Genomic DNA, 25,911 nt, shown 5'->3' with positions numbered 1-25,911 from the left:
TAAAAACTGACCCCCAAACACACACACACACACACACACACACACACACACACACACACACACACAGTAACTCCCTTTCTTTCCTCAGGAATCTGTGCTTCCCAGTTGTTGTCTATCACTGTTATTATAATCAAGCAACGGAAGTTGAGCAGCTAGTATGTGCTAAGCGTTTTCACATAGTTATTATTTCCTCGAGTGCTCGGTGCAACCCTAGAGGGAGGCACTAACACTAAACCCATTTTACAGATGAGCAGACTGAAGCTCAGTCATTAGCCCAAAGTCACTCAGCTCTCAAGTAGTAGAGAGTCGATTAGAAGCCAGCTCTAGAAAGATTCCAAAGCCCCTGGGCTCTGCTGCCTCTTCTAAGTGTTATCAGACATCGTCTAAGGTCATCTGATGACCCCAGAGGATGGGGGATGCCCCTCTGCCCACCTGCCTCGCTAGATCCCCTGGATCCCATGGGGGTTTCTGGGATGCATGTGAGATGCTAGTGGTGCTGTCTGGGTGCCTACAGCCATCCCCTCCCAGACAGTGCTCCCTCCCACCACCTGGAGAGGGTCGGGCACCCCCCCACTGCTCAGCTCAGCCTGTGCTTTCATGGCTTATTTCTACGTCTCTCTCCCTACTGGCCTAGGAGCCCCTTGAGGGCAGGGCTGCATCTTGTTTCCCCCAGTCAGCCTCCAGTGCCCCAGCCCAGTCCCTGGCACGTGGTGGGGGCTCACTCAATACTGACTGAATAAATAAAGAAGAGACAGTTTTGTGGGCCTTCCTGGTTTTGAGAAGCATGTGAGGGAGCCCAGCTTGGTCCTCTCACTTTTCAGCCCCTCCCCTGAGAAAATCATGCTCCCAGGACAGGGGCAGGCAGCCCCATGGACATGGCTGAAAGTTCTGGGTCTGTAGGGGGGGCGGGGGTGGGGCGGTGGATTTCTCCAGCCCCTCCCTTCCGGAGCCCTCAACCAGGAGGAAGCCCCCCTGCCACCTCCCGCCCATAACTTCTCCTTCCCCCTCCATCTCAGCTCAGACCCCACCTCTGAGGTTACTTCGGCACCTTGCCCTGTGACCCCACAGCCCCTCGTCTGACCCCTTGTCCTAGTGGTGACCACACTATATCACCAATGTCTTCTCTGCCCCTCCCACCCTGACTCTGAGCTCTGGGGCAGCAGAGACCCAGTACCTGCACATGGTAGGTGCCCGATGAAGGTTTGCCACCTAAATGGGTCAGCGGGTATCAGAGAAGCCCTATGTCTGGGCGCTGGCCATGGGGAAGAAGTGACACACATCCTCAGGGACCCAGTTCTAGACCAGGGCAAGGACCTTTTATAAGAAGGACTAGGGTCCAGGGAAAATGGTCTCCGGGGAGCTGCCTGTCTCATGGGATATGGTAGGAACCAAGTGCCTAGACCCAGGTGACAGTAGAACTCACGGTCCAGCTCATGGGAGGTTGAGTCACCTGCACTTCTGAACACTGGCTCTTTAAATCTCCCTGTGCTAAGGCTGTGGCTGGCCCCAGAATCTGGGCAGGGCTGGGCCAGCTGTTGGAGAGAGAAAAGAGGCCCCAGCTGTGGGAAGGCAAAGGCGAACAGGAGCCAGGAACCAGGCAGGGCTCACAGACGGTGACATTTCAGGCACCGTGCAGGGGACCTTTGAGGACAAATGAGTCCTTCGGTCATTCACTCTGCATACATACATTGGCTGAGCCTAAGCTGGGTGTCCAGCGCTCTGCTAGGCCCTGCTGGGGAAGGGGGGACATACAGATGTGTAAGACATGCTTCCTACCCAGGGGAGAAGAGACATGTAAACAAATAATTCTAAGTCAATGAGCTAAGTGCTAATAGAGGAATTACCAAGAGCTCTGGGAGCTCAGAGGAAGGAGTGGCTGAGCCCAGGAGTCAGAAGAGGCCACAGAGTGAGCCTGAGAAGCCTTCAAGGACAAGAGGGGAAGGGCATTCGAGGAGTAGGAACAGCATGTGCAAAGGCAGGAGGACACGAGAGACCCACTGCTAGCCCGTACAACTGGAGGGTGGTGGCAGAGGAGAGGACAAAGGCCAGATCTTGAGGGGCCTTACGTGTCTTACAAAGGGCGTTGGGTTTCTGCAGAGGCCCTGGGGAGCTACTGAAGACTGTCCCTCAGGAAGCAACCTGTTCCAATTTGCATTTCAGAAAGGTCGAAGTTCAGAGGGTCGAACCTGTAGATGCCAAGAAGCCATAAATCTTCTTCCCGAGGAGCTGAGAGCAGAACTGGTCCCAAAGAAAGCAAGATGCTTCTCCTCAGGCTGATCACAAGAACAGGTTGGACCAAAGGATTTGAGTCCCCAAATAGCCTTGTGACCTTGAGCGAGGTCCTTGCCCTCTCTGTCTTGGTTCCTCATTTGTAGAATCTGGGGGATGGAAGGGGGCTGACAAGATGGCCTCCAGTGGTTCTTGCAACTCCCCCACTCTAGAACCATCTCCGGGGTCCCTTGGAGACACAAGAAGGATGCAAGGGAACGTCTGAGCTCATGGTAGCAAAGCCTCCCCCAGTTGCCGTGGGAGGGAGCCTTGGGCAGGCACCTGTCATCCAGGATGGCCTAGCTGAGCCTTTCCCAGCGCTCAATGCTCCCAGGAACGTAAACATGGTCACCCAAGTGACAAGGCCCGCAGTGCCGAGCCTGAGCACAGGAGGCCCAGGAGGCCAGAGAAAACACAACCAAACCTCATCAACCAACTTTCATCCCGCCACCTCGACTTTACAGACCTCCTGGGAGCCCACGTTTTTGAACTCGAGATAACCCACATTTTCCCCCTGTTGCCAGAAGGAGCGGCCTCAGTGGAGTTGTTTGTTTCCTAGCATACCGCATGTTTGTTATGGAGAGCACCGTGGGTCTGGCCCGTCAGCTTAAAGGAGGCATGCACTGTTATGGCTTCCCCCCACCCGTCACCTTCTCTCAGCCTTGGCTTGGAAATCCAGGCCTGTCTACTGTGTCTACACTGGGATCCAAGACCAGCTGAGCGTCTGGATCAGAACCCAGGGGTCTAGATACTTGGCCAGTCCAAGAAAAGCGGCCCCTCCCTACCAATGGGCCTTCCTTTCGCTTCCTCACCTCCCACTCCCTAAAGGCATCCTAGTCTCGGTCAGATCAGAGCCTCTGTGATTCTAACACCCACCTCTCACCTCATCCCACCCCAGCCCTCTCCCTGAAGGAACCTGCTTTATTCCTCTGAAAGAGTAAAAAGACTAATGATGGATAGCAGTTGCCAGATCCTTATTGACTGCCAGACACTCTGCCAAACACCCCCTTAGATCTCCGCTGAGGTCAATATTTACCCTTCATGTGACAGGTGGGGAAACTGAGGCTCAGAGAGATGAAGTCCTGTGTCCAGGCTGGACTTGGCATCCACGCCTGCCTTTCTACAGGACCCGAGATCAGCTCCTCCACTTCACGCTGCCTCAGAAACACAGGGGGATGATTTGTACAGGAGTCCCAGCAAGCAGAACTTCTAGAGCTAACGTGGACCTGGGTGGGCAGCTCCTTGGGCTGGACTTGGACTCAAGTTTCAGACCCTCAGCACCTTTGAAATGCCGTAAAGTCATATCCTACCGTGTCTCAACAAAGTGCCTGGGGAAAATGAAAGGAGAGAGAGAAGCAATGGTGTACATAAGTCTGCCCGTCCTTCTGTGGTCACACGCCCAGGGCCTGAGAAGTAGAAACAGCCTCAAAGCCTTGTTTCTCTCTTCTAGAAGGAATTGAAGAATTAAGTGAGGGCCCTGGGGGACAGGACTAGCGGGGAGTCGAAGGAGCTGACAAATAAGTCGGGAAGATGGAGCTACTTAGGATGAGGAGGAGGACTAGGGAGTCAGAATCGGCATAACTGTGTGCGGGCACTTGAGTGATTTACTGCTGAAGCCATCCCTCTGTGGGACCAGCCTCCAAGTCACATGTACCATAAGGAATGGTTTGAGATGGTCCCAAGAAATATTTGAGTAGCTCAAGAGTTACAGGAGCTGTTACTCATCCCCATGCCTTCAAGAACGAACAACGACAAGAGCTAAGCCAGAGCACAGCTCAAAGACTCGCTCCCCACCACCCAGACCTGGCTTGTCATCCCTCGGATGGAGCTTATGTATTGCCGAGCCCCTGATGCTGTCGTCGGGAGAGAAGGAGCCCACCTCGTTGGCCTCGTTGGCAGGGGTCGTTGCTCACTGTGCTGTATGCTAAGCCTTGTTGTCACTTATGGCCATGATGTCACCTTTGTCATTGTCATCAGTGGCTGGGAAGAATATCCAGAATGAGTTGAGGTTTACTGTATGTCCCTTTTATTCCTTTGTTCTAGCTCTCTCTCTCTCTCCTATAATTAAAAATTCCACTGAGCTGCTTTGTGCATTTTGGCAGACACTGTTGGCTTCTTACCCTAAAGTTTTCCCCACTTCTTCCTGGAAAGCCTGGCTTTCTCCCCTGACTTTCGGGTTCAGGTGTCTACTCTTCTTCCACATGATTTGAAGAAGAAGTGACCCATTCCCCTCTCCAAGGGAAATTCTGATGGGCTAGGTCACCCATGTAGTCCCAGTCCCCTGGCCAGTGGTTGAGCTGGGAATGGGCATTTGAGGCTGTCCAGGCCAATGGGACATGAAGGAACCCTGCTAGTGTGTCTCCAGAAGAGACACAAAAGAACAAAGTCAGAGGTCTTACACTACCTGATTTGAAGGCTTATTCTAAAGCAATAGTATTTAAGACAGAGTAATATAGGCAAAAAGAAAGATGAATCAGCCAATAGAACAGAAAAGAGTCCTGAAATAGATCTGCACATCCCTGGGCAATTGATTTTTGACAGAGGTGCCAATGGGAAAGGGAAGTCTTTTTGAGCTAATGGTGTTGGATATCTGTATGGAAAAAGAATGAACCTGGATCCCAACCGCACACCATACACTAAAATTAAGTTGAGATGACTCACAGGCCAAAGTGTAAAAGCTAAGCTATAAAGCTTCTAGAAAAAGAGGCACAAGGAAGAAAGAGCCCCTCTTCTTCCACTCAGTGGTGTCGTGTCTGCATAGGACCCCTGGAACTTTGCAGCCTGAAACCATGAGGAAAGCCAGCCTGGGGAGAAGAAAAGAGCAAAGAGAAGAGAACTTTGGAGCTGCCCTATGCATGCCTTTCTCGTCACGTGTGATGATGCATTTTCCTTCAGAGTTAAACCAGATGCATTGCATTCTCTGTTACTTGCAGCCAAAAGCATTCTCACCATGATGTGCCTGTCCTTCTGTTTCCCCTCATATGGTGCACGGCTTTACCCAACTATTTCTACTCAAGCAGCACACAAAAAACCCATGTACAGTGATCTTCATGAGTAGTTAAAGGAATCAACAAACAATTTTTCTATACCTAGACTTCTTATGTTTTGCCTTTGGAATCCAACCCCTGGAGGAGGTGCTGAGGTGCCCTGAGGAAAGAGCTGTGATTGTCCACTGTAGAAAGTGACCCACGAGAAAGTGTCCCCCAAAGGACAAAGACCACATTTGACTCAGTCTCCTTCATGTCCCCAAGCCCTAGCACACACGGGCACATAGTAGGAGCTCAATAAATAAGTGTTGTGTGAATGGATGGATAGAACAAGAAGAGTCCAAGCCCTTTCATTCATTGTTTGATAAACTCACGAGCTTAATCAGTACATTTAAAACACCATAAGCTGTATCCAAGTTTCTTTAGTAATTCCCCTTAATTTATACTCTCCCATTATTTGAATAATTTCCCGCAGATGCTTGTAGAACAAGGTCAGAATTGGACAGTCTTTGTATTGGGGACAGGGGCATTAAAGCCAGCGATTCTATAAAGCCCCACCTGCCCCCAAATCAGGACCCCCCCCCACTCCTGTCACAGCCATAGTTCCCTTCCTACCAGGACTAAATGCCCACTGTCAGCACCACTTCCTCTGTGTCAAGTGGCACAGATGAAGGGATTCAGTCAAGAAGCCCCTGTGATACAGCACTTGGCTCAGACAAGACATCCCTAACCCCCTCCCAGTACATTAGCTTGGACTGTTCAGCAGACTGGCTCTGGTCAACCAGAAGATTCTGAAAGCCTGTCTCCAAGGTAATGGAAGGGAAGCGTGACAGCCAAGAAAAATCACTGCAAAACATTTAAAGACGCCAGGTCAAGAAGAGCAGGGCAGTGGGAATGTAAGATGGGGCAGCCACGGTGAAAACAGTTTGGCAGTTACTCAAAAAATTAAACACAGAATTACCATATGGTCCAACAATTCCACTCCTAGGTGTATACCCCAAAGAGTAGAAAACAGGTGTTCAAACAAAAACTTGTACACCAACACAGCAGCATTATTCGCACTAGCCCAAAGGTGGAAACAACCCAAATGTCCATCACAGATAAATGGATAAACAAAATATGTCATATTATTCAATAATAAGAAGGAATGGAGTACTGACGCATGCTACAATATGAATGAACCTCAAAAACATTATGAAAGAAACTAGACACAAAAGGCCACGTATGTATGATTCCACGTATATGGAATCACATGCATCAAATCTGGAAATATCCAGAACGTAAAATAGGCAAACCCATGGAGACAGAAAGCAGATCTGTGGTTGCCCAGGGCTGGGGGGAGGGGCCGGGGGGGAGCCACTGCTTAGTGGGTATGGGGTTTCCTTTTAGGGTGATGAAAATGTTCTGCAACTGGACAGTAGCGGTGTTGCACGACATTGTAAACGTACAAATTGTCACCGAACTGTATGTTTTTAAGTAATTTAAATGGCGACTTTTACGGTATGTGTATTTCACCACAATAAAAAGATTTTTTTTTAAGGCAGGGCCTGGCTCCCTGAGGAGGGTGGATGGAAAAGCAGAGTAAGGCGTTCCCAGTGACCAGGGGATCGGGGGACGGCAGCCAGGGCCTCCCTCTGCCTCTGAGTGAAACTGAGCTCAGCCGCTGCAGTGAGGATAATGAATTCTCCCACCACCCTGGACCCCCGCCCCCGTGTCTCCTTTCACTTCCTGCCAATTCAGTTTGCCCTCAGGAAATCTCCAGCAAAGGATCCAAAGTGTCACGGAAATGATGTCCATCAAGGAAACTGACCCATCTTAACAACTGAGCTGTGACAGCTGACCTCTGATTAAAGCAGAGAATTGCAAAAGAAATCAGATTAAAGATGTTTAAATTAATGATGCCTGGAGCTGCTTCCCAAGAAAGCCCATTTGGAAAATCTGAAAGAGAGAAATGTTGCTCGCCAGCCCAGACATCAAGTCGTGACCTTCTTAGCATGAAGAGGAGCCGCTTGCAAGTGCCAAGATTTAATGGGGTGGACTCCACTACAAAAGGAGATCTGGTTACCTCTCATTTGACATTTAGTAGAAACAGGTCTACATTGAAGGAACAAAATCCCCAGGAACAAAGTGGTTAGTGGCCGTGCACAAATGTACAATATATACCCTGTGGTGTACATTTGTTCTGAGTTTTGGCCACCCACAATACTAAAATACAGCTACTTGATTTCCTATCCTCCCTTGCAGCTGAAGCATGGGTGTCATGGGCTGCACCCATCATATACACTCATGCTGGCCTTTGGGTCCAGAGCCAGACAAAGAAGCTGCTGGCCCCTTGGTGGCAGTGGCAACAAGATCACGTTCCCGGCGTGGCGGGGCAGTGGTGCTAGCCACAGCCTATAGTTATCAGACTGGGGCTGCGATGGCTTTGGGGGTTTGTTTCCACCTGGTTAGCACCAAGCATGATTCCCTAGCTCACGTGTGAGCACCCAGTTGCACTGCTTAAATCAGCAAAAGTTAGCTTCTGTTGCCTACAGTTAAGAACACTGCTCCATTCCTTCAGGTAATGGATACCAACAGACTTCCCCCAACCAAAGAGGGTCACGTGACCCTAATCATACTGTCCCATCTCTCCAGCTACAATGATTGGTCTAGAGATGGGCATGTGACCCAAGTAGAACCAATCAAAATACTTCCCTAGGATTGGTCTAGAGATGGGCACGTGACCCAAGTGGAGCCAATCAACATCCTTCCCTGGGATATTTCTACTGCGGAAGAATCTTTCTTGTTTCCAGGCTAACAAGACTCAGAGGCTGTGAGTGGGGGAGACGCCAGCAGCCATGTTCCCCACCCCCGGGGGGAGACCATCTGAATTAGGAGAGAATGAAGCCCCCAGAGACAAGAAGCAGAGGGAGGAAGAGAGAGAAGTCCCTGCTCCCCACCCCCTACTTTCTGTGGTGTGATCATATGAATTGATAAGTTCCCTTTTTTTGTTTAGGTTTTTTTGGGTTGGGTTTCTGCCATTTATAACAAAAGTCTGAAATATTGAAGGTGGAGAAGTGTTGCTTTATTCAGGAGATGGCCTCATGGGCCTGTCTTTCTCTTGAGATGGCAGCTGACTTACGGTTAAAAGGAACAAAATCCCTGAGCACTGAAACATCATTGGCAGAATAGGCCAATATTAGTCAGTCAGCAAATACTTTCTGAGCATCTTCCTAATGTCAGGTCCTGGCCTAGGCACTTTCACTGCATGTGAAATGATCTGGCATCCAGCAAGCGCTCAATAATTGCTGGGTACAACAAGCTATTACTATCATTGGTTCTAATTATCTCCTTCCCATTTAGAACTCAGAGAGTTGGGGGCAAGTGACAGGAGGGAGTGGGTTCAAGATCTGGGATGGATTGTTTCCCCTTTCTTTCCCCCAAGCATTTCTAATTAAAGCCCCACCACCACTACCACCACCGCCAAGTGGTTTCTCCTAGTTCTGTGAACTTGACAAAGGGAAGAATATATTTTTTGAAGTAACCAGACAACTGTGCTCTGAGGGATTTGATGACCTGCTCTTGGAGGAAGTGATCCACTTTAAATACAGTTCTTTCAAAATTAAGGAGTTCGCTGAATTCCAACGTGTAAACTTCTGGCCAATTCTCCCCTGCTGGCATAGGGAGCATAGTTCTGTGCCTTCTGGGCCTGGAAAGAAAGAAACCCTACTCCCCCAAGCTCCTGTAGGGTGTCCCACAAATTAATGCGTTGAATGACAGCTTGGCCTCTGTCTGACCTTCAGGCCCAACTCGGCAAGACATCATAGCCCGAAGAAACACAAGTGCGACTAAAAGGCATCAAAGAGTCAAGTCAGTCTTTACTGAAGACTCTTGGAGTATTGGCAGAGGGGGAATTACACCTCCTGATATTTTGCTCAGCTCCCTAAAAGTCCCCCTTCAACACGTCTCCCCTGAAGCCCTCTCATCCTCACAGATGCGCCTCTAAATTTCTCCTTTTCACTCCCTTCCAAATCAAGTATTTTCTCCTTCATAGCAATGAGCTCTTTTTTAAATGCAACTTAATTTAGCCCCTTTCGACTTATCCCAACTTCTCTAACCATTACTCCTTATCAGCCCACAAAGTCTCAGAGAAAACAACAAAACGTTTATTAGGTCAGGGAGGGGCAAAGGCAGTGAATACCCAGACTCCATCAAACTTCCCTCCTCAAAAATGTCATAAGAAATGAAAAGTTAAACCTGCAGTATAAAACAAACAAACAAACAAACAAAAAAAAAAAAAAGAAATGAAAAGTTAGTTCTAGGCATATGTGTGTTTGGATGTACATAGGTGACGTCTGAAACTCAGCTGTTAACCATGAATTTCCCCTTAGGGAGCAGGGGGACTGTGGAGATTCAAACCCATGTGTGTCTGCCTCCCAAGATGGTGCAATGAACAACCCAATGCGGCCGTGAGGACTCAGCCATCTTGTCCTTCAAAAGTGCCGTTTTGACCCCTACTTGAGCAACTGCTACGTGTGGTGACTCAGCTTCTCTTAGTAATTGATAGAACCAGCAATGATACAGAATAACTTAGCACCACCATCAACCACCTGTATCTAACTGACATTTCAAACTCTTTTCTTTGTTTGCTTCATTTTTTTAATTGTAGTATATTTGATTTACAGTGTTGTGCCAGTCTCTGCTATACAGCAAGGTGACTCAGTTATACACATATATACATTCTTTTTTTATAATCTTTTCCATTACGGTTTATCACAGGATATTGAATATAGTTCCCTGTGCTATACATTAGGACCTTGTTGTTTATCCATTCTAAATGTAAAAGTTTGCATCTACCAACCCCAAATTCCCAGTCCATCCCTTTCCCTCCCCCTCCCCCTTGGCAACCACACGTCTGTTCTCTATGTCTATGAGTCTGTTTCTGTTTTGTAGTTAGGTTCATTTGTGCCATATTATAGAACACTCCACCTAACAATTTCAGAATTCACTTTCTTTTTGATTGCAACTAGGAGACCAAGATAGACCAGATCCTTGTCATAACAAACCTTAACAAATTTAAAAGAATTAAAATATACAAAGTATGTTCTCTGACCATAGTGGAATTAAACTAGAAATCAATAAGAAAAATGATAAGACAATGTATCAAAATATTTGGGATGCAGGTAAAGCAGTGTTTAGGGGAAAGTTTATAGCATTAAATGTTCATATTAGAAAAGAAAGGTCTCAAATCAATAATCGAGGCTTCCATTTTAAGAAGCTAGAAAAAGAGGCTTAAAATAAATCCAAAGCATAAGGAAGGAAATAGATAAGAGCTGAAATCAATGAAGTTGAAATCAGGAAAATGACAGAGAAAATCAGTGAAACCAGAAGCTTATTCTTTGAAAAGATCAATAAAATTGATAAACTGCCAACAAACTGACAAAGGAAAACAAAAAAATTATCAATATCAGGAATGAAAGAAAAGAGATCACTGCAGGCACACAGACATTAAAAGAATAACAAGGAATAGTCAGAACAATTCTGTGCACATAAACTCAAAAATTTAGATGAAATGGAGAAATTCTTCAAAAACAACAAAGTACCAAAACTCACCCAAGGTGAAATAGATAACCTGACTCATTCTATAACTAATAAATAAATTGAATTTATAGTTTAAAAGCCTTCCAAAAAGGAAGATTTCTTACCTGAATAATTTACTGGTGAATTGTACCAAATATTTAAAGAGGTGAGAAAATCCTACCCAGTAAAAGAGAAGGGAACACTTTGTAACTCATTTTATGACACAACCTGATATCAAAACCAGATAAAGACAAACAAAGAAAACTACAGACCAATATTTCTCATGAACAAAGATGCAAAACTCATCAACAAAACAACAGCAAACCAAATTCAGAAATAGATAAAAAGAATAATACACCAAGACCAAGTTGGGTTTATCCCAGGAATTTAAGACTAGTTCACTGTTCAAAAGCAATCAGTTTAACCCACCATATGGTCAGCCTAAAGAAGAAAAACCTCATGGTAGTTTTGATTTGCATTTCTCTAATGATTAGTGATGTTGAGCATTCTTTCATGTGTTTGTTGGCAATCTGTATATCTTCTTTGGAGAAATGTCTATTTAGGTCTTCTGCCCATTTTTGGATTGGGTTGTTTGTTTTTTTGATATTGAGCTGAATGAGCTGCTTGCAAATTTTGGAGATTAATCCTTTGTCCATTGCTTCATTTGCAAATATTTTCTCCCATTCTGAGGGTTGTCTTACTACCAAATGTAAAATAGATAGCTAGTAGGAAGCAGCCGCATAGCACAGGGAGATCAGCTCTGTGCTTTGTTTTTTGTTTGGTTTTTTGGTTTTTTTTTAAATTAATTTATTTATTTATTTATGGCTGTTTTGGGTCTTTGTTGCTGTGCACGGACTTTCTCTAGTTGCGGTGAGCGGGGGCTAATTCTTGTTGCGGAACACAGGCTCTAGGTGCGCAGGTTTCAGTAGTTGTGGCATGTGGGCTCAGTAGTTGTGGCTTGTGGGCTCTAGAGCTCGGGCTCAGTAGTTGTGGCGCACGGGCTTAGTTGCTCCACGGCATGTGGGATCTTCCCGAGCCAGGGCTCGAACCCATGTCCCTTGCATTGGCAGGCAGATTCTTAACCACTGCGCCACCAGGGAAGCCCCTCAGCTCTGTGCTTTGTGACCACCTAGAGGGGTGGGATAGGGAGGGTGGAGGGAGATGCAAGAGGAGGAGTTATGGGGATATATGTATATGTATAAATGATTCACTTTGTTATAAAGCAGAAACTAACACACCATTGTAAAGCAATTATACTCCAATAAAGATGTTAAAAAAAAGAAGAAAAACCACATGATCATATCAATCAATTCAGAGAAAGAATTTGACAAAATGCAATATCCATTCTTGAAAAAATTATCAGCTGTAGGAATAGAAGTGAACTGACTCACCCTGATAAATGGCAACTGCAAAACAAAAACAAAAACAAAAACATACCACTAACATCAGACTTATTGCTGAGAGACTGAACACCCTCCCCCTAAGATTGGGAGCAAGGAAACAATGTCCACTCTCACCACCCCTTTTCAACATCATTCTAGGAAGTTCTAGTCAGTATAACAAGGCAAGAAAAAAGTGGGTGGGGGTGGGGAGAGAGCTGGCTGTAGACTGGAAAGAAATAAAACTGTCCTTCCTTTCAGATGACATGATTGTCAGAATAGAAAATTCCAATAAATTTACCCCCTGCCAAAATATCCCAGAACTAATAAGTGAGTTTACCCAGGTGGCAGGGTCAAGATCGACACACAAAAATTCATCTTATTTTTATATCAGTAGTAGTGAACAATTGGAAATCAAAGACAAAATTTTTTTAATACTGCTTTACAATAGCTCCCCAAAATGAGATAATTAGGTAAAAATCTAACAAAACATCTATAGGATCCATATGCTGAAAACTGCAAAGTGTTGATGAAAGGAAGCAAAGAAAACCTAAAGGAATGAAAAGACATACTGAGTTTATGGATTGGAGACTCAATACAGTAAAGATGTCAATTCTCCACAAACTGATCTGTAGACTTAATGCAATTCCGATACAAATCCTAGCAGTCTCTAAGATATAAAGAAACCAGTTCTAAAGTTTATACTGAAAGACAAATAGACTAGAATAACCAAAACTATTTTGAAAAAGAAGGCTAACGTGGACAGATTCACAGTACTCAGTTTTAAGACTTACTATACAGCAGAAGTTATCAATCAAGTCAGTGTGGTACTGGTGAAGGAATAGCTACATAGATCAATGGAACAGCATAGGAAGTCCAGATATAGACACACATAATTATGGCCAGTTGATTTTTGACAAAGGTGCAAAGGCAATTCAATGGAGAAAGGATAATCACTTCAATGAACGGTCTTGGAACCATTGGATATCCATATGCAAAAACTCAGCAATGACAAAAAAAAAAAACCTTGCCCTAAACTTCACATCTTATACAAAGATTGACTCAAATGGGTCATAGATCTAAATATGAAAAAACATGAAACTATAAAACTTAAAAAAAAAAAAACATAGAGGATAAGATATTCATGATCCGGGGCTAGGCAATGAGTTCTTAAACATACCACCAAAAGTATAATCCATAAAAGAAAAAACTGACGACCTCCATCAAAATCAAAAATGTTCATTCTCTAAAAGACTGTTAAGAGAATGAAAAGACAAGCTACAGACTGTGAGAAAATATTGGCAAATCACATGCCCAATAAAGGACTTGTATCCAGAATGTATAAAGAACTCTGAAAACCCAACCGTAAGAAAACAAACAACCCCAAGAAGACATATAGAAGGCAAATGTTCAATATCATTAGCCATCAGGGATATGCACATTAAAGCCATTGTGACATGCACTACATACCTAGCAGAAAAACAAGATTTTTTTTTAAAAAAAAAGACCAACGATACCAAATGCTAGTGAGGAGGTAGAGGAACCAGAACTCTCATTCATTCCAGGTGTAAAAGCAAAATGATGCATCCACTCCAGAAAACAGTTTGTCAGTTTTAAAGTTAAACATCCACTTGCTGTGGGACCCAGCTGTCCCACTCCTAGGTATTTACGCTAGAGAAATGAAAATTTATGTTCATACAAAAACTTATACGTGAATGCTTATAGCAGCTCCATTCATACTCACCAAAGCTGGGAAATGACCCAAATATCCTTCAATGGGTGAATGGATAAACAAGCCTCATGCTACATGCATAATATTCTGCAACAAAGAGGGATGAACTATTGATACAAACAAGCAACAACTTGCATGGATCTTAAAGACATTAGGCTGAGAGAAAGAAGGCAGCCTCAGAAGGTTACACACTGCATCTTGGTTCACACCCTCTGGAGCTTCCCAGGTGAAATCTGAAACCGGCCTCTGTACTTGGAGGACAGGAGAGACCAAAGAAAGAGACAGGTCACTCCAGATTGGTAGGTGGCAGGGTTAATAAGCAAAGGGACTGACTTACAGGGCTTGTCTTGGGTGGCTGCAGGACAAGTAGATCTCCACACCTACCAGCCAGAAGCTTCAAGTTTCTATAGAGGCCTTACCTGGGTTCAGTCACGTATACCATCCAGATGGTCTCAACTACACCATACTCTCTCAAGGCTGTGTCCTTGAGAACGGCTCCCACTGTGGGAAATGTGGGCAGAACTCCACTCCAAGAACGGGGAGGGAGTGAGGAGCCTCTCATTGCCTGGATCCAGCTCTTGGGTGGACCAGCCATCACGTCCTCTTGATGACCTTCTCCAACACTGCGTACTTCCGTTTATATGATGTTCTCAAAAAGAAAAAACTATTATAGTGATATAGTGATGAGAACAGGTCAGTGGTTGCTGTGGGTTAGGGGAGGGGTGGGTGTGACTACAAGGGCAGCATAAAGGAATTTTTTTAAGGTCATGGAACTGTTCTGGATCCTGGTGGTGGTAGTAGCTATGCAAATTTATACATATGTTAAAATTCATAGAAGTTTACACCAAAAAATAAAACCAGTTGTACTGTATTTCAATTCAAAAAACAAAATAGGGACTTCCCTGGTGGTGCAGTGGTTAAGACGCCACGCTTCCACTGCAGGGGGCACGGGTTCAATCCCTGGTCCAGGAACTAAGATCCCGCATGTCGCATGGTACAGCCAATAAATAAATAACTAAATGATTAAATTAAATTAAAAGATAACATTTAAAATACAGAAGCCTAAAAAGTTAATGTAGATTAGTAAGAGCTATCAATGTATAGTTCTGAAAAGAACTTAATGTAAATGAATTTTTAAATAAAAATATTTATCTTATCATAAAAACAAGACATGTTCATTACAGAAATTTAGAAAAACTGAAGACACGATGAAATTTTAACCATTCCTTAAACCAGTTTCCCAGTGATACCCCACTGTTATTATCTTGGTGAATACAACTTCAGACCTCTGTCTTTGCCTTGTGTCTTAGTCCATTTGGGCTGCTATAACAAAAACACCATAAACTGGGTGGCTTATAAACAACAAAAATTTATTTCTTACAGTTCTGGAGGCTGGGAAGTCCAAGATCACGGTGCTGGCAGATTCCATGCCTGGTGAGGGCCGCTTTCTGGTTCATGGACAGCCTTCTTCTCTCTGTGTCCTCACATGGCAGAACGGGCAAGGGAGCTCTCTGGGGCCTCTTATAAGGCACAAATCCCATTCATGAAGGCTCCACCCTCATGACCTAATCACCTCCGAAAGGCCCTACCTCCTAATACCATCACCTTGGGGGTTAGCATTTCAACATATGAATTTGGGGGGTGGGGGACACAAACATTCTGTCCATAGCACCTTGTTTTTAACAAGAATGACATCATCCTGTGTCTATAGTTTTGGAATCTGCTTTTTTACTAACAATATGTCATGAAAGGGTCTTCTACAACCAGATTTTTAGTGGCTGCTTTGTAATCCATTGGACCATGAGTATACCATAACCTGTTTAGCCAATGCCCTATAATTAGACATGTATGTTGTGTCCTGTCTTTAATATTACATATGTGAAGGCAAATTTTTCAAAATGATGAAACTTCATGTACAAATAAATAGTGTTGTGTGGCCAAGTCCATTAGCAAGGGAATCGGCAGAGTGAAAAAGATTGGGGTTGTATATAGCCGCTGAAAGAAAGAATGTGGATATAGATTGCTAAATTAGATATAGCACTGGGATCATCTTTGAGGTTATTTTCTAACCTGGCAGAAAAGAAAACCTTTGCACCTAATCAGCTGTCTACAAATTATCTTCTAACTTCACAGAGTTGTAAAATGTCTGATCCTTAATTGATGGCGATTAGAAAGTCAAAGGAAGTTACAACTCCTGAGATAATCAGTTGACCCTCACGTGGGCTTGTTAGAAAATGCTCTACCATGACATTAAAAGGATGCCGAGCCCTATTTTTGCCTTATTTCCATTTTCTGAGTTGTTTTTCTCAACACGAACAAAGCAATGGTGATCATGGCTATTACTTTTATTCACACTCAGTGAGCACACTGTAGCTGAATTTTTGCACATATCCATAATCATTTTCAATGGAAAATTTTCCACAAGCAGGTTTCTGAGTTGAAGAGAGTGTGTATTTATGGCTTTTGATACGTATTGTAAATTGCCCTCAAAAAGTCTGTACCGATATATCCTTCTGTCTGCAGTGGGTGGAAGTCTTTACTCTCCTCTACCCTCCCCACTACTGAATGTTATTTTGAAAATCTGTACCAATATGGTAGATGAAAATGTCTCATACTTATTTTTGTCTACATTTCTTGGTTTACTAATAAAGTTGAACATTGTCAACATGCTTTCTGGCCATAAAAATAGTGTTTTTAAGAAAATACAATTTACCTATGTTCATAGCAGCACTATTCGTAGTAGCCAAGACATGGAAACAACCTAAATATCCATCAGTAGGTGAATGGATAAAGAAGATGTGGTGCATATATACAATGGAATACTACTCAGCCATTAAAAAGAATGAAATAATGCCATTTGCAGCAACATGGATGGACCTAGAGATTATCATACTAAGATAATCAGTATGATTATCACACTAAGATAAGTCAGAAAGAGAAAGACAAATACCATATGATATCACTTATATGTAGAATCTAAAATACAACACAAGTGAACATATCTACGAAACAGAAACAGACTCACAGACATAGAGAACAGACTTGTGGTTGCCAAGGGGGAGAAGGGTGGGGAAGGGAAGGATTGGGAGCTTGGGATTAGCAAATGCAAACTAGTATAAATAGGATGGATAAACAACAAGGTCCTACTGTATAGCACAGGGAACTCTGTTCAATATCCTGTGATAAACCATAATGGGAAAGAATATGAAAAAGAATATATATATGTATAACTGAGTCATTTTGCTGTACAGCAGAAATTAACACAACATTGTAAATCAACTATACTTCAATAAAATTTTTTTAAAAACAAAAAAATAAAAATACAATTTTAAAATCTATCGAGTTCAATTATAATATTAATATCCATTTTCTCAGCCTCTCTGAGCCTCTACTTTCTCATCTGTAAAATGGGGATAATAATACCCACCTCCAAGGTTGTTGCCCTCAGTTCCCTAGGATCACCTCCCAGAAAACCTCTTGCCTTCGAATCCTTAACTCACAACCTTTTCTGGGGGATCTGAAATTAAGACAGGGACTAAAGTACAAGTGAACAGTGACATCCAGCACAGTCCAGAGAGAGAAAACTTCAGCCTTTAGATGTGGAGAATTCCTGGGACGGGACTTGAGCCTGTGGCCCTTAGAGTTTACCGTGTCAAAGACCCTCTGACCAGTGGGGCTTCCTGTGGAGGTCTGTCTGGAGGAGGAATAGCAGAGGATCATCATATCATTTGTTGAGTGTTTTCTTTCTTTCCTTTTTTTTCTTCCAGTTTTATTGAGATGTAATTGACATACAGGACTGTATAAGTTTAAGGTGTGCAGCATAATGATGTGACTTACATACATCCTGAAATGATTACCACGATAAGCTTAGTGAACATCCATCACCTCATATAGATACAAAATTAAGGAATGTTGAGTGTTTTCTATGTACAAAGTTTCTGTGCATCACTGTATGAGTCTCACACTGACCCCGGGAGGCAGATCCTGGGAGCCACTTGGAGGGTCTGTCCTTAATCAAACCCACTATGGAGTGGAGCTTTCCTCTCCCCCGGGGATCTATATGGGCTTGGTGACCCCCATCTTAAAGGGTAGGGAGCACATAAAAAGGAAGGATGTCCTGATACCTGCTACAACGTGGATGAACCTCAAAAACATCATGCTAAGTGGAAGAAGCCAGACCCAAAGGGACAAATACCGCATGATTCCATTTACATGAAGCATACAGAAGAGACAAATCCGTAGAGACAGAAAGCAGACTAGTGGCTGCCAAGGACTGGGGACAGGGGACAATGGGAGTGGCTGTTTAATAGGAACAGGGCTTCTTCTTAGGGTGATGAAAATGTCTTGGAACTAGACAGAGGTGATGGCTGCATGACATCGTGAATGTACTAAATGCCATTGCATTGTACGCATTAAAATGATTCATGGTCAACTTTATGTTACATGAAATGTACCTCGATTTAAAAAAAAAATGACTCAGGAGAGGAACAACTTTGCTGCCTAATGTGTAAACAATTAGAGTGTTTATACTCTCAGTTAATAACTGCTGATGTGTAGTCAGTAATACATAGTATCAGAAAGTAATGCTCAAACTTCATGGGAATAAAAAGATCTTTTTTCCCCTGTGTTTTTGGAATGGATCTGTTAAATATTTGAACCCGTTCCACTGATATAATTTAGTTGGGTCTTTCATTTTTGTAGGGCACTCACAGCACCAGGGTGTTAAATATATTATTTTTTCAATTGTAAAACACACACACACACGCACACACAAAGATAGGGGACAGAAGCTGCTCAGAGTCACCAGCCAGTGCTTCCACTGGATTTGAACCTCGTCTGGTTGACATGAGGCCAGGGCGTTGTTATGGTGACACCCTGCAAGTGGCTGTGTGTCCTCCTGGCTGGCGCTCCCTGGAGAAGCTCCTTCCACTTGTAAAGTAATAGAGACGTTATAAATCATTTCATTTCACTTTATGGGGAACATTTTATCATCCTTCTCCATCCCCTGCGTCTTTCTAACCTCTCAATTTTCCTCTGGCCCGAGTGAAGTTCAGCCCACTTTGCACTGGGTATTGATCTGGGGAATTTCCAAGAATCGATTCTCGTAACAGAGGCTGCCAAACAGCAGGGCTGAATTTGATGCAAACTCAACACAGGCCCTGGGGCCAGCTTCCCTGTGACTCCTCCCGGCTCCAGAAAAGTGGGGGGCGAGGAGCAGCAAGGACAAGGTCAGGTCTAAACCCCTCCTTAGATGCGCTTGGCAGCTTTGACCATGAACACCTGGGCCCCACCTGAGTGGGAGGCAGGGTCTTTCTCCTGCTGTTTGCACAAAACGTCCCTTTCCCACCTCAAGGAATTTCGGGCTCTAAGATGCTCCAGAGACAGCTCCCTGGGCAGTTGTAGGGGCATCTGTAGGCAGGGCAGACGCAGTGTTAGCGCAGAGGGAGCTTGCCTCTGCTACTGACTGGCTCAGCATGAGCTCCTGACTCAAGGTGTTTTCCTCTCGGACTCGGACCCGGATCAGGATCTGGAGTGCAGTTTCTCCATTGGCTGGGGCAGTGAGAAACAGAAGCTAGGAGCCATACTGCTGGACCAAAATTGGACCAAATGAAAGGGCAGCAACTTTGGGGCAGGGAGAACTGGATAATAACAATAATATTAACTGCTTCCATTTACAGAAGGGCTTCAGACACATCATTTTATTGATTCTCACCGACGGCCCTATGAGAAATGGGCTTCTGGCTTCTCTCATCCCCACTTGACAGATGAGAAAACTGAGGCTTAGTCAGGTTCACAGTCAATATTAGCCCAGATCCCACAGCTGGTAGGGGTGTAGCCAGGACTGGAACCCAGGGAAAAAACATAACTACATTATGAGATGGGAAACTCTGGGAGAAGAGGAAAATCCTCCCTCACCCCTCGCCTCCTCTGCAGTGTTTAATTTATAGCCAGCTGGTACAGCAAGTGGGGTGGCTTGGAGATGTCTTGAAGCCAGCCAAAAAATACTGAAAAGAGCGGGCTTTCCCAGGCCCCACCCTGCCCCTGGAATTCCAGGCCTCCCCGGGCCACGATGGTCCATCTGACCCCTCCTTGTGGAAGAAACCCTTCCCTGCCCTGTCCCAAGACCGGCCAGGAGAGTGAGGGTGGGGGTCATGGTAGTGGCTGGCTTGTCGCATCTTTTTCTTCCTGCGGCGTCCAGGGCAGGGAGTAGCCTGCCAGGGACGCCCAGCTGGGGGCCAGCGGCACCAGGGAGCCAAGGGTCAGACTCGTCTTTGCATCAAGAAAGTGACATCTCTCCACATGAGGACTCAGCCTATAGCCTGGTGGAAAATTCCAGACTCTGGGAAGTGCCAGTGCCAGGCGTCCCGAGAGAGAGGACGCCAGGCCAAAAGTGATGGATCACAGTGATGGCTATGGCTTTGCGTCCAGTAGGCCTAGGCTCAAATCCCTGCTCTTCTATGTATTAGCTGTGTGACTCTGGGGAAGCCACTGAACCTCTCTGGGACTCAATTTCCTCATCTGAAAATGGGAAGAGGACAATAGCTACCCCATGGGGTATAAGAGGACAGCACACAGGTGCAGTGGCGGCAGAGCCAAAGGGGAGCAGGAGCTGTGGGTGGCCCAGCCCAGCAGGGAGAGCCAAGCTCCCCCTGCCCCCCATCACGTGATGCTAATGACAACACCCTGCAAAGTGAGTCCCTTGATCAGCCCCATTTGACAGCGCCAGGCCGGCCCAGGAGGCACCCTGGGACCCTGCCCTGCTGGCCACCTCCATTCCTGCACCCCTCCCGCCCCCTCCCACCTGCTCTTGTAGGTTACGCCTGATTGGCTTCCCTGCCCAGAGATGGGCTCTAAGGCTTGGGCACTCTCAGGGTCTGGTGCCCCCAGCACCCAGCAGGTTGTTTGTGGGACTCTCCTCCCTGGGCCCAGCCCCTGCCCCCCTCCCCTCATCTCCCCCAACCTGCCTCTGAGCTGCTTCTCCCTCCAGATGCAAGGCCCCCGCCGCTGATGTGCCCCAGCTGAGCAGGCCCCCCTCCCCGAAGACCTCACCTCCCTAAGCAGCAGCATCTGGGAGAGACCAGAGGCAACCAGCCACTGCCCACATCTGGACTTAACAGAAGCTACTCCCGCCACACCCTGCCTCTGGCTAAGACAGTTGTATTGGAGCCTGGAAGCCCCTTACAGACTGGAAGATGGGACCTGCCACTTCCTCTCTGGGCCTCCATAGCCTTGTATGTAAAATGTGGGGTGTAATACTAGGATTGGCCTCAAGGGGGCACTGCCGTAAGGAGTAAATGAGATGATGCCTGAGACCCTAGCACACAGTTCAGGGTTGCTGTTATCTTTATCATGCTCTATAGTGTTAGGATTACTTTGCTACCAGAATGGGCAAGTTCCGGAGAAGAGCCCTGAAGCCAGCCTTCCCTAGAAGCACAGAAAGAGGGTGATAAGCTCAGACTGCCCAGGCCTGTGCTGATACCGACTCCCGGAACATGGCCTGAGTCCCCTCTTTCTGGTGAGATAGATACACATTCTGCAAAACTCTGATGCTTCACTGACACGGAGGCAGTGGCCACTAGCTCCACGTGCATTCCTCCCTTCCCCCATGTGGCTCTCTCCTATCATCCTACCTCTGCACCTTTGCACCTGCTCTTTCCTGCCTGTGATGCCCTGCCCCCACCTCCTCCCCATCTAGATCCTGCCATTCCTTCTCCTGCAGGAGGCCCTCTGGTGGCTGCACGTGGGGAAAAAGGCTCAACACCCACCCCATCGCGGGGCTCTTGGTTGGCATTGCCCACCTGTGGCTGGGGTTCATGATCTTCTGGGGTGTGTCCTGCTTCTTGAGCCACCAGCACGTTCATCAAAGGCCATCGCCTGACATTGTGGCCACACCATGCACACATATTGGGCTCTGGTTCATCCCTGCAGGAGCCAAGAAAGGACTCCAGTTAGCCTTAGGCTGCTGCCTGGAAATCACTGAGAAAACAGCCAGCACTGGGTTAGTTGGTTTGAGGCGTGCGCTTTGGTGTAGAATTCGGATTTCAGAGTAGGCTGGAGGTTTCCCCTGACGACGATGATGATTCCCTCCCAGCGACAGGGAGCCCCTCCGTTCCGCTCCCAGGCCGGCCCATTGCACCCTCACCCCAGGTCCTGGCTCTGGCCTCTGACGTTGCACAAATCTCCTTCTAAAGCAAGAAGGCCTTTGGATACATAGCATATTAATTGGGTCTTTAGAGTCTTCAAAAATTAAAGTGGGCCCTCCACAATGTCACAGACGTCCCCTCACCTCTGGGGCATCCAACAGTCCAGAGACTAAAATGAGACCCCCTCGGTCAGATGGCAATTCTCCACCATTCCTCCCTGGTCTCTAAAACAAAGCTGTTTTACTGGTTGTTTTTTGTTGTTGCTGTTGTGGGTTTTTTGGTTTGTTTTGGGTTTTTTTTTTTTTGCCATGCCTCGCGGCTTGTGGGATCTTAGTTCCCCCACCAGGGATCGAACCCAGGCCCCGGCAGTGAAAGCACCAAGTCCTAACCACTGGACCACCAGGAAATTCCTGAAAGCTGTTTTCATCACATCTGTTACCTCTAAGATCTGCTTCTGTGATGACTATTTCTCTGGGGAAAGGGCCCAGTTTCTGAGGTGAGAGTTTGAACAGACTGTGCGGAGGTCTGGTCCCCATCCCCCCATCTTAAAACCCCTGGCAAGGTCCTTCCTGTGCCCAATTCGAGGCCAGCCTTTACAGTATCCACGCTTACTGAGGTTTCCCAGGGAAAACCCAACTAGCCAAGTCTTACAGGGCCTCCTGGCTCAAGGGGAGCCTCTGCCCCGCCCCCTACATCCCTAGTCCTTCAGCAAAAGAAAGCCCTTCCCCCCAAGAGTCCTTCCCACTGGGACCCGCAGTCCCCTAAGCCCATAGAGGAGGGCACAGCAGGAGAGGAAGAGGAAAAAGGAAGAGGGGGATGGGAAGGCGTGAGTGAGAAGAGCCCACACGGGGAGCACGTTACACTGCACGGTTTTTTTACTAAATCACTTTGGCAAACATTGAGAATTTAGATGCAAACATTTGTAGGTGACATCAGCTCATTTAAAATGACCCAGTGGGATCACTCAGTATATTAGGTGGAATAAAAATGTGGCTGTTGACACAGAGACCCCAGATGGCTTAACCGTGTTAGAGGGTATTTGATTCCCTTCTGACAATCCCAATGTAAACGGTCCAGGGCTGGTGTGGCGCTTTGTGGGGCGGGGGCCCAGGTTCCCGGGAAGCTGTTTTGGAATCCAAGGTCCAGCCAGCCGGAAGGGGGAAGTGGAAAGGAAGTTGTGTTCATCACTCTCATCCCATTGGTCGGAACTGTGTCATGTGGCCACACTCAGCTCCAAGGGAGGCTGGGAAATGTAGTCCTTTCGTCCATGCAGCCCGGTGCACAGCTAAAGCGGGGTAAAGGGTATGGGAATAAGCAGAAGACTCTACCATACCTATGCGAGCTCACTTTTCCTAAACTCAGGAGGCCTTCAAAGCCCTTTTCCTGCCACTGCCCTGACCAGGCTCCCCCAGCCCAGGGAACCAGAGGATATAACGTTTCTGTCCCTGGATGTGAGGCAGGCACTGTCACAGTGGGATGTGCCCCAGTGGCTGCAGGGGGCCCACCAGGAAGGTGGCAGGGATGGGGCGGCCACATCAGGGCAGGGGTCTGCATTGCATTCCCCACCCTCCATCCCACCACCCACTCTTCTCCCCTCTCCATGCCTGGTGATGCCCTGATCTGGGCACTGGGGAGTGTGATTTAGGGAGATGCTTTCTATCATGCAGACATGAGTTTGGGGTTTCGGGAGGGCAGGCGGGACAGGGTGGAAGGCTCGCAGTGGGGAAAAATGGGCCCATCTTGGGGGGTTCACCCATGCTAACACACCCAGAGAGCGGCAGCCAGTCTGAGCCATCCTGGTAAATCAGGAGGCCCAGATAGGAAGGAAGTGGCCAGATCTGTGCCTTCACTAGGGCCTCATCCCACGGTAAGCTGCCCGAGGTAGGCTGGGCCAGGGAGAGGTCAGTGCAGACTGCAACCTGACCCAGAACAAGAGACTATGACCCATCACGCGCCCACAGAAGCAGGGGCTCTGAACCATGTCCTTGTAGACACCACCCAAGACTGCCTGGGAAAGACCAGAGCCACCTCCAGTGACAGTTAACACCCACTGAGAGCTCACCATACTCTGGAATCATTGCCCCAGCTACCTTCACATCAGCCCTCGGAGCCAGATCCTGGGCTTCCCAGAAAGGGTGTGCTGCCACGCACGCACTGACTTTCAGTGCTTCGGGGCAATCGTGGAATTAGAGATTGTGTGCGTGTCAATTACCTCCAGTCCCCACCTCCCTTAGTATTTGAAATACCCTGGTCAGGAATCTGCTCTCCAGAAGGGGTCACATTAGCATTTTAAATATGTCTTGTTATGAAAACCTATACCACAGAGTTGATTCATTTACAGAAGGATGGTAGAAATCATTTTTCAGAGGAGAAGCGTGAGGTGATGGCGATAAATGATAGCTAGAAAGATTCTCGGGAACTCAGCGTCTTTGGACCAACTGGGAAGAGATCCCACAGCCAGAGGCTGTGCTCTGGGGTCCCTGGGGTCCTGGGTCTCCCCACTCCTTGGACAGACAAGTCTTTTGTACCTTTGCACTTGCTTCCTAGTAAATATTTGGACATTTGGCAGAATTCGACCTAAGACCTGCTTTAGTTGTAACTTTCCATCTGGTGGTAAGGTTGTTGGGGAGGGCTGTGGAGTCATCACCTGCCTCTAACTGGAGTCCACGTTTTTACCAGAAAACCCTGTCAGTTACAACTCATGCTCAATGTCAAGTGGTGGAGGCTGCTGAGAACCAGGTCTAATTTCAGAACCTATAGCTGTAACCACTGTCCCACACTGCCTTCCCACATTGCCTTTGATTCGCTCCCTTGTGTCTGGCAGAGTTCTAGCATCTTCGCTCCAGACCCTGCCAGAGCGAGGCATGAGGCTGGGTGCCCGGCGTGGCCATGGAAGGAGCCATCTTTGCACCCCCTTCTCTGTGGCTGCTTCAGCCCCGAAGTGGGCCCTCCAGCTTTGTCTCCCAGGTGGTGTCAGTCTGACACTCCCTTTCACAAAACCAACTCTGAAACACAACCTGTTTTTGCAGGTGGTGGCTCATTCTAATGTTGGCTGCTTGATCTCATCAACCTACACATTCACGTGTCTTTCAAGGGCCCTTGGCCCAGAGCGGTAACATATTTCTAGCCAGCAGTTAACGCTCTTGACGTGAGATTGCCTTTTATTGTTCTCCTAATTAACGTTTCCTCAGCGAGCTCCAGAAGGCAAAGACTGTCACCTCCTCTGATCCCCCCTCTCCCAAACACCTGGCACATGGGGGGCCCACGCCATGCGTGTTGAGCAAACATTTGGTCACTTAACTAGAGGGGAAAGAGGACATCCCTCCAAGATCCCAGGTTCCAGGCCGAGGGGAACCATGGCAGAGTGCAGCCACTCCAACAGCCAAACCATGCGGTGCGTTTCTGAGAGCCCCCATCGGAGCTACTCACCTACCCACCTCCCCTCCCAAAACACCCCTCCACTTGGTAAATGACAAGTCTCTGGGCCCTCAGTGCCTGACACGTGGCAGGTGCAACAGTTACGTGCAGGTGAATGATTAGCCTGAATCCCCAGCGAGTGACGGGTGGACTCCTCTTTAGAACCCAGCTGGGGAATTCCCTGGCGGTCCAGTGGTTAGGACTCTGCTCTTTCACTGCCAGGGCCCAGGTTCGATCCCTGGAACTAAGATCCTGCAAGCCACGTGCTGTGGCAAAAAAAAAACAAAAACAAATTAGAACCCAGCTGGATGTCCCTCAGTGTCAGCAGCTCCCCAGGCCTTCCAAAGTGTGGTCCCAGACCAGCAGCATCAGCATGGCCTGGTAACTTGTTAGAAATGCACATTCCTAGGCCCCGGCCCAAACCT

The sequence above is a fragment of the Balaenoptera borealis genome (assembly GCF_965194805.1).
Source record: "Balaenoptera borealis genome assembly, chromosome: 8".
NCBI classification, from domain to species: domain Eukaryota; kingdom Metazoa; phylum Chordata; class Mammalia; order Artiodactyla; family Balaenopteridae; genus Balaenoptera; species Balaenoptera borealis.
The sequence above is the reverse complement of the archived record's forward strand: the minus strand, read 5'-3'. Positions refer to the sequence as shown.